This window comes from Rhineura floridana, chromosome 8 (assembly GCF_030035675.1).
Source record: "Rhineura floridana isolate rRhiFlo1 chromosome 8, rRhiFlo1.hap2, whole genome shotgun sequence".
In the NCBI taxonomy this organism is placed as follows: Eukaryota; Metazoa; Chordata; class Lepidosauria; order Squamata; family Rhineuridae; genus Rhineura; species Rhineura floridana.
The window spans coordinates 94,344,248-94,357,558 of NC_084487.1; the positions used below are offsets into that span (position 1 = coordinate 94,344,248).

The 13,311-nt window shown below is 40.1% G+C and overlaps 1 protein-coding gene across 6 annotated transcripts in view; it reads right to left on the reverse strand.

The window, feature by feature from the left end:
• Window positions 1–13,311, reverse strand: part of SLC13A1 (solute carrier family 13 member 1) — a 129,990-nt gene that overhangs the window by 52,646 nt on the left and 64,033 nt on the right. The window lies entirely within an intron of this gene.

A 13,311-nucleotide genomic window follows, 5' to 3' on the forward strand; every position in this document is an offset into this window, starting at 1 on the left:
CCATTGGTTCATCCAGCTCAGCACCATCTACACTGGCTGGTAGGGCCTCTTCAGGGTTTCAGGCAAGGGACATTCCCAGCCCTACCTGAGGATAGAGCCTGGAAGCAAAGAGCCCCAAATATGATATTTTGCATAAGGGTTCAATATAGTCCATCAAACAATGTTTGTTGGTGTAGACCTTCTGTGACAGGGATTATCCTAAAGAATCTTTCCACATAGACTATGAGCAGCTGAAGGTTGCAATCATGCACCTTTTGAGCTATGTAAGCTAAAAGCAAAACCAGCATGCCTGGGATTTGTCTTTAGATGTTGTTGTTGTTTCTGTCTTTTGTCTTTGTTGATATAGCTTTTCAATAAAACAACTGTCCATATTTGTAGACGCCATTCATTCATCAGGTTGCATCCCTGGTTTTTCCATCTTCTAGCTATTGTTAATCTTGCTGCAATGAATAAAGTTTTAACAAATACTGTGGTTTGCATCTTGTGCTTATGGATACTTATTGTTGACAGAAATATTATTATGATGATTACTGTTACTACTTTCCATGTTTCAGGTCATGCTCCTGGCACCAGATTCCTAAGTGGAGCCCTATTGAATACATCTCTTTCCATCCCCTTTTTATGAAAAAAAAAGTTATTTCAAATTCTTCCGGAGGTACGTGACAGGAAGCCTATCCTAATATCCCAGAACAGGAAGATATAGGGATCGTTTCTCTGTGAGGAGACTGGCAATTCTGCTGGTATGTGGGTGGACTCTTGTTACACACCTGTGATTTTGCAAAATGAGCCTGAAGATTTTGTGAAAATACTCATGTACACCGTTACCCTTATAATATTACTATTTGAAATGTAATTGCCTGTGTGAATGAGAGAAGGATGAGTGAATATCTGAAAAGGTGGCTCTGCATTGGTTAAAAACAAAAGAAGAACCTGCTGGATCAGGCCAATCAAGGGCCCATTTAGTCCGGCATCCTGTTCTCGCACTGGCCAACCAGATGTCTACAGGAGGACCTGAGTGCAGCAGCACTCTCTGCACTTGTGATTCGCAGCAACTGGCACTTAGGGGCGTCCTGCCTCTGACAGTGGAGGGAGAATCTAGCTATCATGGCTAGTAGCCATTGAAAGCTTTAACCTCATGTATTTGTTTATTCATGGAAGATAAAGTTGCCAAATAGGAAATGTTTCAGTGGCTGATGGCTCTCTGAAACAAACAGGACTTTGTTTCAAACAAACATCAGATTAAATAAAAGCAACATTCTTTGGAAAAAGAAATGTCACATTAAAGACAGTTGTACCCATTTGCCCAGAGGCACCCTAATAAGGCCAGAAACAACAATCTTTCCTCATGTAGCCAGAAAAGGGTAATGCAGCCAAAAAGTATGCAATCAGCACATCTGCTTGTCATGTAGCAAGCAGTAATGCAGTGGCAAATTCAGAAATGCAGGATCCCTTCATGATAATCAAACCATGCCCCCATCACAGCCACACCTCCTTTTCCACTTTCTTTCATCTCCCTTGCATACATTTAGTAGTTCTCCCAAACATGGCAATGTCCCTTTGAGCCAATCAGCATGAAAGGGGAGGGTGTGTGTTAAATACTGAGAAGAGTCTTCTCAGTGGCTGACTACCTTTCACTCTGAATGGCTCCAATCAGCACGAAAGGACAAGGGCTCTTCTCATTGGCTAACATGCTTCCTTTCCATGCTGATTGGCTCAAACATAAGGACCTGGCTGGGACCCTGCTCCCCAAAAAGTAACAGGGACTATGACCCTTGCAATCCCAGAAGATTACACCCCTGGTAGTAAGAGACTGTTCAGAGTATATAAAAAAACTTTGGGCACAGGGCTGCTTTGGGGCAAAGACCTTTGCAGCACCCCAAGGAGCAGTGAAAAGTTTCCACTATCCCCCAGTTTTATCCATCACTCTGTACTACTAGACTGGTCATATTGTCAGACGGAGCAAGTATCTTTGGCAGCTATATTCCTGCTGTGGTACAGCAGGAGACAGTGCAAAACATTTGCTCAAAGTAATTGCAGTAAGATTTGGTACCTCTTTTATGAGGTACCAACTTACATACTAAAAAAGCCAAATTGTTAGGAAATGGATGAAATGTAGACTGTACCAAATCTCTGTGCTACTTTTAGCAATAGATCATGCATGACTGAGCTGGCACAAACATTCCTATATAGTACACACTCTATTTTCATTTCTCTAAGCTTACACCTTGTTGTTCTCCCAACTGTGTCAATCAGACTAAAATATGTTGTTCTATGCATTTTTTCCTGGGAGTAAGTCCCATTGACCACTGTAGCGCTTACTTCTGAGTAAATAAGCATAGGTGTGGGTTGTGTATCCTTCATAGACACTGCTCAGGAAATCAGTTTGATTGCAACACAGCCAGACCAGCAGATGAGATGTGGCCTTCCTGCTAGTTATCAGTCATGCGATTTAAGATTCCCTTCATTTCAAACAGTCAGATGAGGCCATCCCTAGGATATTTAGCCATAGAGTATAAAACTAAACTTCCACTCTTGTAAACAGGTCAGGGATGTAATATTGGTTGATTGCCCAATATTGGCCCAGTTTATATGGCATGGTAAACCTAGGGTTGTAAGAAGGCACTGATTTCCATTCCGACCTGTGTTTGTTGCATGCAGCACTGTTTTCATTCCTCTGCAGTTTGGCTTCTGACAAAAAACATATTAAGCTTCTTGCATAAATTCTGTTATTATTACATTATTCCACCATGCCTTTCAATGCAAAGGGAAAAAAATGCAAATGGAGGGGGGATGTAATCGATTACATATCATTTGCGGGCTGAAAGCAACAACACTGATTGCTTGATTTCCATTCCAATATGGAATGAATAAGTGAATATCAGCAATTCCTGCTCCCATTTCCATCTGAATTCTCTGGCATCCCTAGGGTAAACTGCAGCCAATGTGCCTGAATGTGCCTATTAGGGCTGTTTCACTCCTCCCTGTTTATGCTAGGAGGAAACAACCATGATCCCTGCCTTAGTAGTATGCCAAACCAGGGATTGTGGTTTCTTTTGTTCCAACGAACTATGATAAAAGAACAAACCTTGGGTACAGATTGTGGTTTGTCAGGTATGAAACAAAAAACAATCCCTAGTTTGGACATAATGCTAAACCAGGGATTGTAGTTTGTTTCCTCTCAGCATGAGCAGGAGAACAGGGAGAAATGAAGTGGGTGTGGTTGACTCGTAAGCAGTAAGTCATGGTTCATGGCTTATTATGATGTGTGAATTAGGGATGGAGGAGAAATTCAATTCGGTCTGCATTTAAAACCAAATTTATGAAATCCACACTTTCTGAAACAATATGAGAACTGAAACACAGCTATCCTACAAAATTCACATTTATCTGAATTTTGCAATGCAGTTCTCTAACCGACAATATTGCAGTGTTTACAAAAATGCTTTAAAAGCTTTTAAAGCTTGGACAGCTTTAAAAGAGGATTAGAAAAATTCACGGACAATAAGGCTATCAATGGCAACTAGTCACAATGGCTTTATATTATCTCCAGTATCACTGAACATTAAGGATCATTCAGACCATGGTATTCCCGATCTCTATGAATGGATGTGAAAGTTGGACAGTGAAAAAAGCGGATGAGAGAAAAATGATGAAACTGAGGTTATCATACTTTGAACACATAATGAGAAGACAGGATTCACTAGAAAAGACAATAATGCTGGGGAAAACAGAAGGGAGTAGAAAAAGAGGAAGACCAAACAAGAGATGGATTGATTCCATAAAGGAAGCCAGACCTGAACTTACAAGATCTGAACAGGGTGGTTCATGACAGACGCTATTGAAGGTCACTGATTCATAGGGTCGCCATAAGTCGTAATCGACCTGAAGACACATAACAAATCAGAGGCAGTATGTTTCTGACTACCACTTGCTGAGGAACACAAATAAGAGGTTGCTATGACACTCATGTTCCACTTATGGACTTCCCATAGGCATTTTTCTATGGGAACAGAAAGCCGGACTAGATGAATCTTTGGTGTGATCCAGCAGAGTTCTTATGTTTTTATAAGATACACAATCTATCACAGAGAATGCATCCATTTTCCTTGTTTCCTTAAATCAAGAAATCATCATTATTATTTGTAAAGGCAAGATGTCAGTTTTTAATATTTTATCTTTTTCTATGCTCACAACTTCTTGGTGGGTTGCCTCTAACATGCCCATTGTAGAGATGGGGAAGATTAGTCTGATACTGAGAGACAGCAACTTTCTCAGAGTCAACCGGTAAATCCATAGCTGATTCAGCAGTGAGATGAGGCTTCACAAGACTAATCCCCACAGCCCAATATACCATTCCTAATCCAAAGCATCGGCATTCTTGACAATAAAATGTGATGTCCTTGGTTTTTAGATGTGGAATGATATATAGTGAACCACATAATTCAGTTAATTTGAATCAAAAACATTTATGCCCAATAGGAGACGTCTAGATTTAATTTTAAAATGGTATCAGAATGTGTGGTTGGAATTCCAATCCTTGTTTCTATAATGCAACAGATACAGCTGGAAAATAATTGTTTCCCCCTTTCCCTTTGATTACAGCCCTGTTGAATAGGAATTTTCCATTGAGATTCAGTGACATCTGGACTTGACATTCACATGCTCAGAATTAGATCCGGCAAAGATCACATCCATGCCAAACAGACATACCAAGAAAAATCTGTGCCAGGTATGGGTTTTCCATTAACAGATATATTTCATTAATATCAAATCAGCAGGGTAATATGAAAGTTACTGAACCTGAACCAAGTGCACTTATCTGTTTAAGGTGGGGGATAGGGGCCAAGTGTATAGGCTGCAATAGCCATCTTCTATGAACTAACAGAACACTTCTGCATGTTTTGGTTCATGATGTTTAAATGAAAAACAAAAGCCAATGCATAGTTAAATGAAAACTTGAGTTTGATCATCGAAGGGGGTGGTTGGAATCTAGGAATGTACATTGTTACAGACCATGGCTTTCAAAAGAATATGTCAAGATATTTATTGACAGAAATTGAGTTAGGGCCAAACTACTTGTCACGTTGTGCTTAATGTGTAGTGTTTAGCTAAGCCTTGGGTTTTGGTTAATTAAATTACAGGCATGGGGGAAGGTGATTCTACTGTAGCTCAGCACTCAGCAAGGGGAGGCTGACCTCTTTACTTTCTAGCCATAATCAGAACGGAAATCCCACAAGCGAATACACACACATGTGTGCAAAGGTGAAAGCATTATGGGAGCATTTCCATTCCAGTCACGCCAGGAGAGTGAAGAGATAACCCTTCATTTACCACTTGCTGCATTTATCATGCCTTTAATTTAATTAACAATAAACCAAGATGTTGCTACATGCTATGTTTTGAGCATGGCCAAAATGTGTGTTTGGCTCCCTAGCCTGCTGTAAGTGTATAAAGGGCATTTTATGGCTTTTAGTTCACTGTCATCATCCCCATTTCACTTTCCTCACTGCCCACACAAGTGTTTCTTCTGGAGTGTTCCTATCCCTGGATGAGATATTTCGTACTGTGTGTGTATATATATATATATATGCATTAGATGTCCAAGACCAGGTTCTCTTCTTCAGGCACCCCAATGGATAATTTTTGTTTAAACCAGGCATGGGAAACCTCTGGCCAGCACACCTAATTAGGTGCAACACACATCCAATTTGACCTGTGAGGCATTTATCTCAAATCACGGCCCCCGGTCCCACACAAGCATTGCTTCGATATAAATAGATGTTGGGGCTCCAGCAGGATCCACCACTAATGCTTGCCCGGGGCTGCCCTCGCACAATGTTCCCCTGGAGTAAGGCTGCCATGTAAACATTCAAATAGTGTCTGATGTAGCATTGTGCTGCGGCATTGAGGGAAATTAAAATGGAGAACCCTACTGGGGGATCCCTGGCACTGATTGGACCGCTGCTGCTGTCCACTCTCATCATCAGGTAAGGGGGACTGCAACAGAGCAGCTTGCCAGGGCCGCCCTCAAACCTGGAGTCAACTGGAAAGAAGCCCATTCTATACCTCCTCCCCATGCCAAACTTGAAGAAAGTGCTGGGAGCGACAATTCTGGCATGGGGAGGAACTATAGCAGGGGTGGGGAACATCAGGCCTAGGGGTCAAATGTGGCCCTCCAGACCTCTCTATCTAGCCCTCAGGACTCTCCCCAAGCCACACCCCTCACTGGTCATGCTTCACACTCCAAGTGTTTTTAGTGGGGTAGAATGTGTCCCTGAACTTGGATTAAGGTCTCGTGTTTGTCTAGATGGAGGACAGAAAGGAGGTATGTGTGTGTGTACAGAAACTAGACTACTATACAGTAAAAATTACATTTATTTGCCATGTGGCCCTTGGAAGCAGTGGCAGCTGCAGGCTCCATGTCAGTGAGGCAGTGGAATCCACTCCAGGTTTTAGACTGACGTTTCAAGGCTCTGCACAAGGTGCTTCAGACTACAACCTGGAGTGGATTCCAGTGCCCCACTGACATGGAGCCACCAGCCTCCACGGCTTGGAAGGTTGGCCAGATGGGTATGTGACCCTTGAGTTGAAAAAGGTTCCCCACCCTTTAAACTACACAGTGGGCTTTTCTTGCATCACCGGAAGCTAATGTTATCCAAATAATGCAGGAAGAAGTCCAGGGAGGCGTTCTCATGTTGCAAGTGTTATGTACGAAGGGGTCCAGTGTACACCATCCATGGCAGAACAGTTGTCAAGAGGAAGAATAAAAGCTAGACTATTTAAGTAAACTTTCAATGCTACTGACACATTGCACTTGTTTTCCCATTTCATCGCTCAACAGAAATTTTTGACAAAATATCCAGCCAGCACATGTATGGTAATGACAACTTCTGGTCAGGTTTATTTTCACTCAAGCACTGGGAATGCTTCAGCTCTACTGTGTTGGATTCATCATAATCTTAAAGACTCCTTAGGGATGTGATTACATCTCCTAGTCATGCTGTGTTATCAATGATTGATAGCTCCATGGTATGCCATAGGAAATATTTCAGGGGCAAATGTGCACTAATTGTGCATTAAATGTGTTAGTGCATTACAAATTACTCCCTCTCTTCCAGTCTATCTTCTCAATCTCATTAGGGAAATCCCTAATATACATTCTTCATCTCAGTTTCATAATTCCAAAATCCACAGCTGAGAAATCATTCGGACCGACCAAAAATGCCATGTAATAATAAGCAAGCTTTTGAGTTTTCCAGGCCCCTCTTCATCAGGCTGGATATTAAGTGGGGAGGGGAGAGTAAAAAAGAAAAACAACAACAAAATGGGTCGGTGTTTTAGAACATTGATGCATGAGATAAAGCTGCTATTTCTGCCCTTTCCTTTTTCCTAAAAAGGGGCTGGCTGGATCAGGCCAAAGACTCATCTACTCCAGCATCCTGTTCTCAGTAGCCAACCAGATGTCTGTGGGAAGACCACAAGCAAGACATGAGCACAACAGCACTCTCCGCCCCCCAGTGATTCCCAGCATTCAGAGGCACACTGCCTATGACAGTGGGGGCAGAACATAGCCATTGTGGCGAGTAGCCATTGATAGCCTTATCTTCCATGAATTTGTCTAATTCTCTTTTAACACCATCCATGTTGGTGGCCATCACAGTTTCTAGTCCATAGTTTAACTGAGTACTGGGTGAAGAGAGGTACTTTCTTTTGGGTCCCTTTGCTCCCACTTTAAATTTGAAGAACTTTTCTATCAGAATAGTAAATGAACAGTTGGGGAGGAAAGCAGCAGCTTGAAACACTTCCCTTCTCCCCCACCATGCACCCACGGCTGTGACTCTGCCTTATTAACAAGTAAATACTTCGGTTCCTTGAGGAAGATGAGGAAGATGTGAGATGAGACAGACTGCTAGCACCTACTCTGGGGCTTCTCGTAGATTATATTATGTTGCCAGTCTTTTTGGAAAGCTTGAATGAACTGGCTCATACAATCGGGTACATATACATGCTAAAACCTCTAGGAGCTCCCACTATCAATATCCAACAATTGGGAATCAGGGACAGTGTTTTAATCTAGTTTCTTTTTGCATTGTACAAAAACCTACTGTTCTGGTTTCAATTAGGTAGATTTTATATACTGGAGAAATGTTTCCCAAGAGCTCTCTTGCATTACCATCTGGTGGTTTTCAAACCAGTATGTTTTCTGATGGGATGCCACTTTCCAGTGAAATCTGACTGTAAACGTTTAAAGAAAACCAAACCAAATCTAAGGAGAGTTCAGATATGTTCTCCAAAATGCATAGCAAGCTGCAACTTCAAGAGGGAATGCTATCTGGCCTGGGACAATAGTTATTTATTTATTTATTTAGACAATTTATATACCAGGTAATTTAGAAAAGAAAATTATCCAAGAAGTTTATGACAATAGCACTTTTCAAGTAATTTTCCTCTCCCATAATGGTGGAGGTTGGGGAACATCATAATAAAAAACCCAAACTCCCTCTTGCCAATGATTCATCTTGTCAGTTCTGCCCCTATATAAGAAAGCTTGTCTACAGAAGGGTGCTTGCCTGTTAGTCCATTTTCTCTTTGAAGAAAAGATAAATGTATCGCATTAATCAGATAGAGCTTGTTCGGAAGTCCGTCCGGCATTGCTGGCTGGACCTTTTCTCATAAATTAATGAAATCCAGTCCTCCCAACAAAAACAGGCTTTTGAGGTTGATCTCTACGTTTCTCCCTGCCCGGGAGAAATTTCATCAGTCAAAAAAAAAATGTTCTGACTGATTTATATCTGAATAAGTTTCTTTTGAGGCGGGAGCCCGTCTCAAAAGCAGGCACAAGCGAAGTCACCCTTCCCGGAAGTCAGGGAAGTCACCCTTCTTTCTATTATTTTTTTTACTTGGTTTAAATTGTTGCAGCAAAAAGAGATTTGTCAAATGAATCAGCTTTAAAGAACTTCTGGGTGAGCTATAACTCTTCTCTGTTATTCACGAAATTAACAGCTTATCTCTGTTTCTATTTCAAAAAGCTGTCCTGGAAGTGCATTCTAAAGATATAAACAGAAGAGGGATTTCTATTCCGAGGAACATTATATTGTCTGGGACTATTCTCTTTTTGGTCTATTTTATTTTGACGAATCTGCTTCTTCACGACGCCACTAACTGTTTTGATGCTGGGAACTAAATTTGTTTTGTGTTCTTGAACATAGAGAGATAAGGCAGGCTGCTCTGTTTATACTGTGATGTCATCAAGCCTGGAATATTAACCCAATTGTTGCTGAAATAAGAAGTGGTTCTTCTTTATTTTTGTTTTGTTTTGTTTTCGTGGTTTTAAAAATGGCAATCAAGAAAGTGGCTGAGAATCTGGAAGTAATTATGTTTCAGAAAATAATGGATGAGATTGAGATAACGAAACAAACCCTGTGACAGGGCAGTAAGGAGCTGAAAATTGAACTGAGCAAAATGACGCAGGACCTTAAAGAAATAGGGGATCCTGTGAGAGAGGAGAATGAGATCAGAGATGAGAAAAGAAAAAATAAAGGGAAGATACAAGCCCTGGAGATTGGAACAAATGTGGAATTGGAAAAAGATCTGGAGTTTATGGATATTACAAATAAAATCTACTGTTTGGAATTTAACGTTATCTCTGAAGAAATTAATGAAGATATTAGAGATAAAGTTATCAATGGCTTGGATAATCTTCTGGACTGGAATGACGTGATGGAGCTTGATATAGAGAAAATCTATGGAATTAACTGCAGCCATGTGACAATGGAAAAACTCTCAAGAGATGAGCCAGTGCATTTTGTAAAAAAGAAGAACACAGATATGACTTTACAACAATATTTCCGCAACTTATTCAGAATTGATGGCAAGAAAATATTTGGGATAGAGGAAATTCCCATCAGACTCTTATTATATGACTATGGCTATGACAGCAAGATTATTATGGAATACTGATAATGGAAGATTGGACACTGAAATTACTGGACTTAACAGAACTATTGAAGATGGAAGATGGAATTAATATGGATAATGGAATAATGGCTATTGAAATTATTGGACCTAACAGATTTTGATGAGATGGATTAATCAATATGTTTATTTGGACTATGGTTATGACAATAAGATTATTATTATTATTGAGATGGATTAATCGACATGTTTATTTGGAGAAAAATTGATAGATATATTTCTTAAAGAAGTGAAACCTCTCTTTGACTTTTTGTGGAAAGAATAAAGTAATGTTTATGAGATTTGATGATTAATTAAGATAACTACTGGAGGAAAGTGATTTTATAATATAATTTAAGAGACAGGATTGTTATATATTGTAGACCTACAACTGATTTGATCTGCGACAAATGGGAAGTCAACATTTTATTTTTTTGTTTAATCATTTTTGTTTTGTTTTGTTTTTTGTCTTTGAATGTTTTATGATTTTGTTTTGTATGTTTTATGAAAATTTGAATAAAAATTATTGTAAAAAAAAGAAAAGAAAGAAAGCTTGTCTACAGCAGCTACTCAAATTATACAGAAGCTTTTTTTGTTTTAGTCTGAAGATTATAGATAGGGCTGATATGCAACAACTTCCAGCTTCAGGTCTTATACCCAGGAAGCAAGGAAGCATATCTTGGTGAGCTTCCTTAAACAGGCAGTGTTAAGGGCCAGTAAGAGAGGATTGGGTAGGATAAGGGAGCCAATCAGAATGCAAACAAGTCTATGCCCACCCTTTCTGTGAGTGATTGGAGATATCTGTGAGGAGAGATGGCAAACAATGTCTGAGAGATTCAAAGGTGTGTAGTGCCCAATCCTGAACACTAAAAGAAATGTAAAACAGAAACATAAAGCAGCATAAAGACATTCAACAAGCTGCTGCAAAATTTCTTTAAGTTAAGAGATATTTATGCCAAGCCATCATCAACTACTGCTGTTGCTATAGCCACTCTCTCATAAACACACATTTTGGAATCAAAGGAAAATATACCTCAAATGAAGCTAAGGACACCTGATCAAAATGATGGAAAAAACAAACCACCATTCAGTCCTCCAGCAAGAATGAGAAGAGTAGTGCCAGAAGAATGCTTTGCCTAAAATTGGCCAGCAGAATTCAAAAGAACAGACAAAAGAGGTTTTTTTTTAAAAAAAGAGTGTGGTTCTTTTTAAAAAAATCAAATACATTCAAAACTGGAATCATTCAAGACTGTTGAGAATAGGAAGGCACATGTGCATGTTGCCTGTAAAGCAGGAGTTGGCAATATGATGTCAGTGGGCACCAGTCTGCCTGCTACCATACCCCCATGGCAGTGGTTCCCAAAAGAACCAGTAAAATAGAATTGAAAATCAATATGAATATTTAATGCAGACATGCCATAGAGACCTGAATGAATCTTGTGGACCACTGGTGGTCCACAGACCACAGTTTGGGAACCCCTAACCTATGGCACCCACAAAAAGTCTCAGTAATTACCCCCTCAAAAATTCATAATGCACAAGAGACTGCTCTTTCTGATCATTTCCTATTTGCACTGGCCCAGCCTTTCCTACATTGAACATGATCCTTTAAACATGCTCACATGTCACTGGATGCCAGGATTGGACAGCCACCTTCCCATCCATTGTGAACAAAGGAGAAGTGGAAAGAGCTTCTCTCTTTGAGTGTGGCAATGGCTGATGTACGGGCCTTTTTTCATTGATGAGGGAGGCTAATGGGAGGGCAAGGCAACACCATTTTGTGGTCCTGTTCTTTTTCTGCTCTTTTAGATGTGGCAGCCATTTTGCGTTGTGCCATACCCCCAATGACAGGCATTTTGTAACTTTTGCCAATAGCATTTTCTCAAAATTCCATTGTGCCCACTGGTCCCAAAGGTTTGCGACCCACAAAATGTGTATAAAGATAGGAAGCAAATAAAAAAGAACTGAGCTGTTCCAGTTACAGGTGTGAGCTGGTGGAGAACGCTATGTAAAAATAACAGTACATTTTTAGATAAATGTAAATGCTAAATGTCTTTAAATGACAAACATTTAATATTAAGATTAATCTACCATAGCCCTTTATTATATATATATATATATATAAATGTTCTTAAGTAAAGGTTAATAAAATGCCTCTTTGCATCATTGAAGTGCCCTTTTCAGTTCATTCCCATTTGCTCTGATATGTAGAAAACCTGCTACATCTCTTATCTTGCTCTTTGCATTTTTCAGAATGTGAAACATATTTTGAGTTATTCTTTACTTACTTGGCAGATGGAAAGTGGCCTAGCCAGTAACTCCAGTAAAAGAGTGCAGGGAACTTCACATTTGCAACCTGCATCCTCTCCCTGATCATCACAGAGGAGTGATTCTATGGAATATTGGTGATCCATAATGAATGTCCAGATGGTCCACCACAGCAGATATAATGGAGGAAAATATTCAATATCTTTTTGAACTTCTTATGCAGCTTTATTGCATGTGCATGATAGAAGCAAAGGAGATGCAGCTATGAGGCAGCTATGAAAGAACTGCAAAAGGTCCTCAAATGCAAAGATGTATCACTGAACACTAAAGTCAGGATCATTCACATCATGGTATTCCCAATCTCTATGCATGGATGTGAAAGTTGGACAGTGAAAAAAGTGGATAAGAGAAAAATCAACTCATCTGAAATGTGGTGTTGGAGGAGAGCAGAGTTTTGCACATACCATGGATTGCGAAAAAGACCAATAATAGGGTGTCAGAACAAATTAAACCAGAACTGTCACTAGAAGCTAAAATGATGAAACTGAGGTTATCATACTTTGGACACATCATGAGAAGACAGGATTCACTAGAAAAGACAATAATGCTGGGAGAAACAAAAGGGAGTAGAAAAAGAGGAAGACCAAACAAGAGATGGATTGATTCCATAAAGGAAGCGACAGACCTGAACTTACAAGATCTGAACAGGGTGGTTTATGACAGATGCTATTGGAGGTCACTGATTCATAGGGTCGCCATAAGTCATAATTGACTTGAAGGCATATAACAACAACATTATATGCCTTCATATCACAGATATGTTTGTCAGTTGAGATACTACAATTTGGGCCAGTTCATTGGTCTTGAATCTTGATGGTGACAAATACAGGGGTGACTAATGTGATGCCCTTCAGATGTTGTTGAATTTCAACTCCCATCACTCTGAGTGAGCATTTTGCAATGGTCAGGGATGAAGGAAGCTGTAGTCCAACATCTGGAGGGCACCACATTGGTTACCCCAGCACAAATACCTCAGACATCAGGATGCCATCTGCTGGGGAGACCTTTTCCAAGGAAGAGGCATGAGAC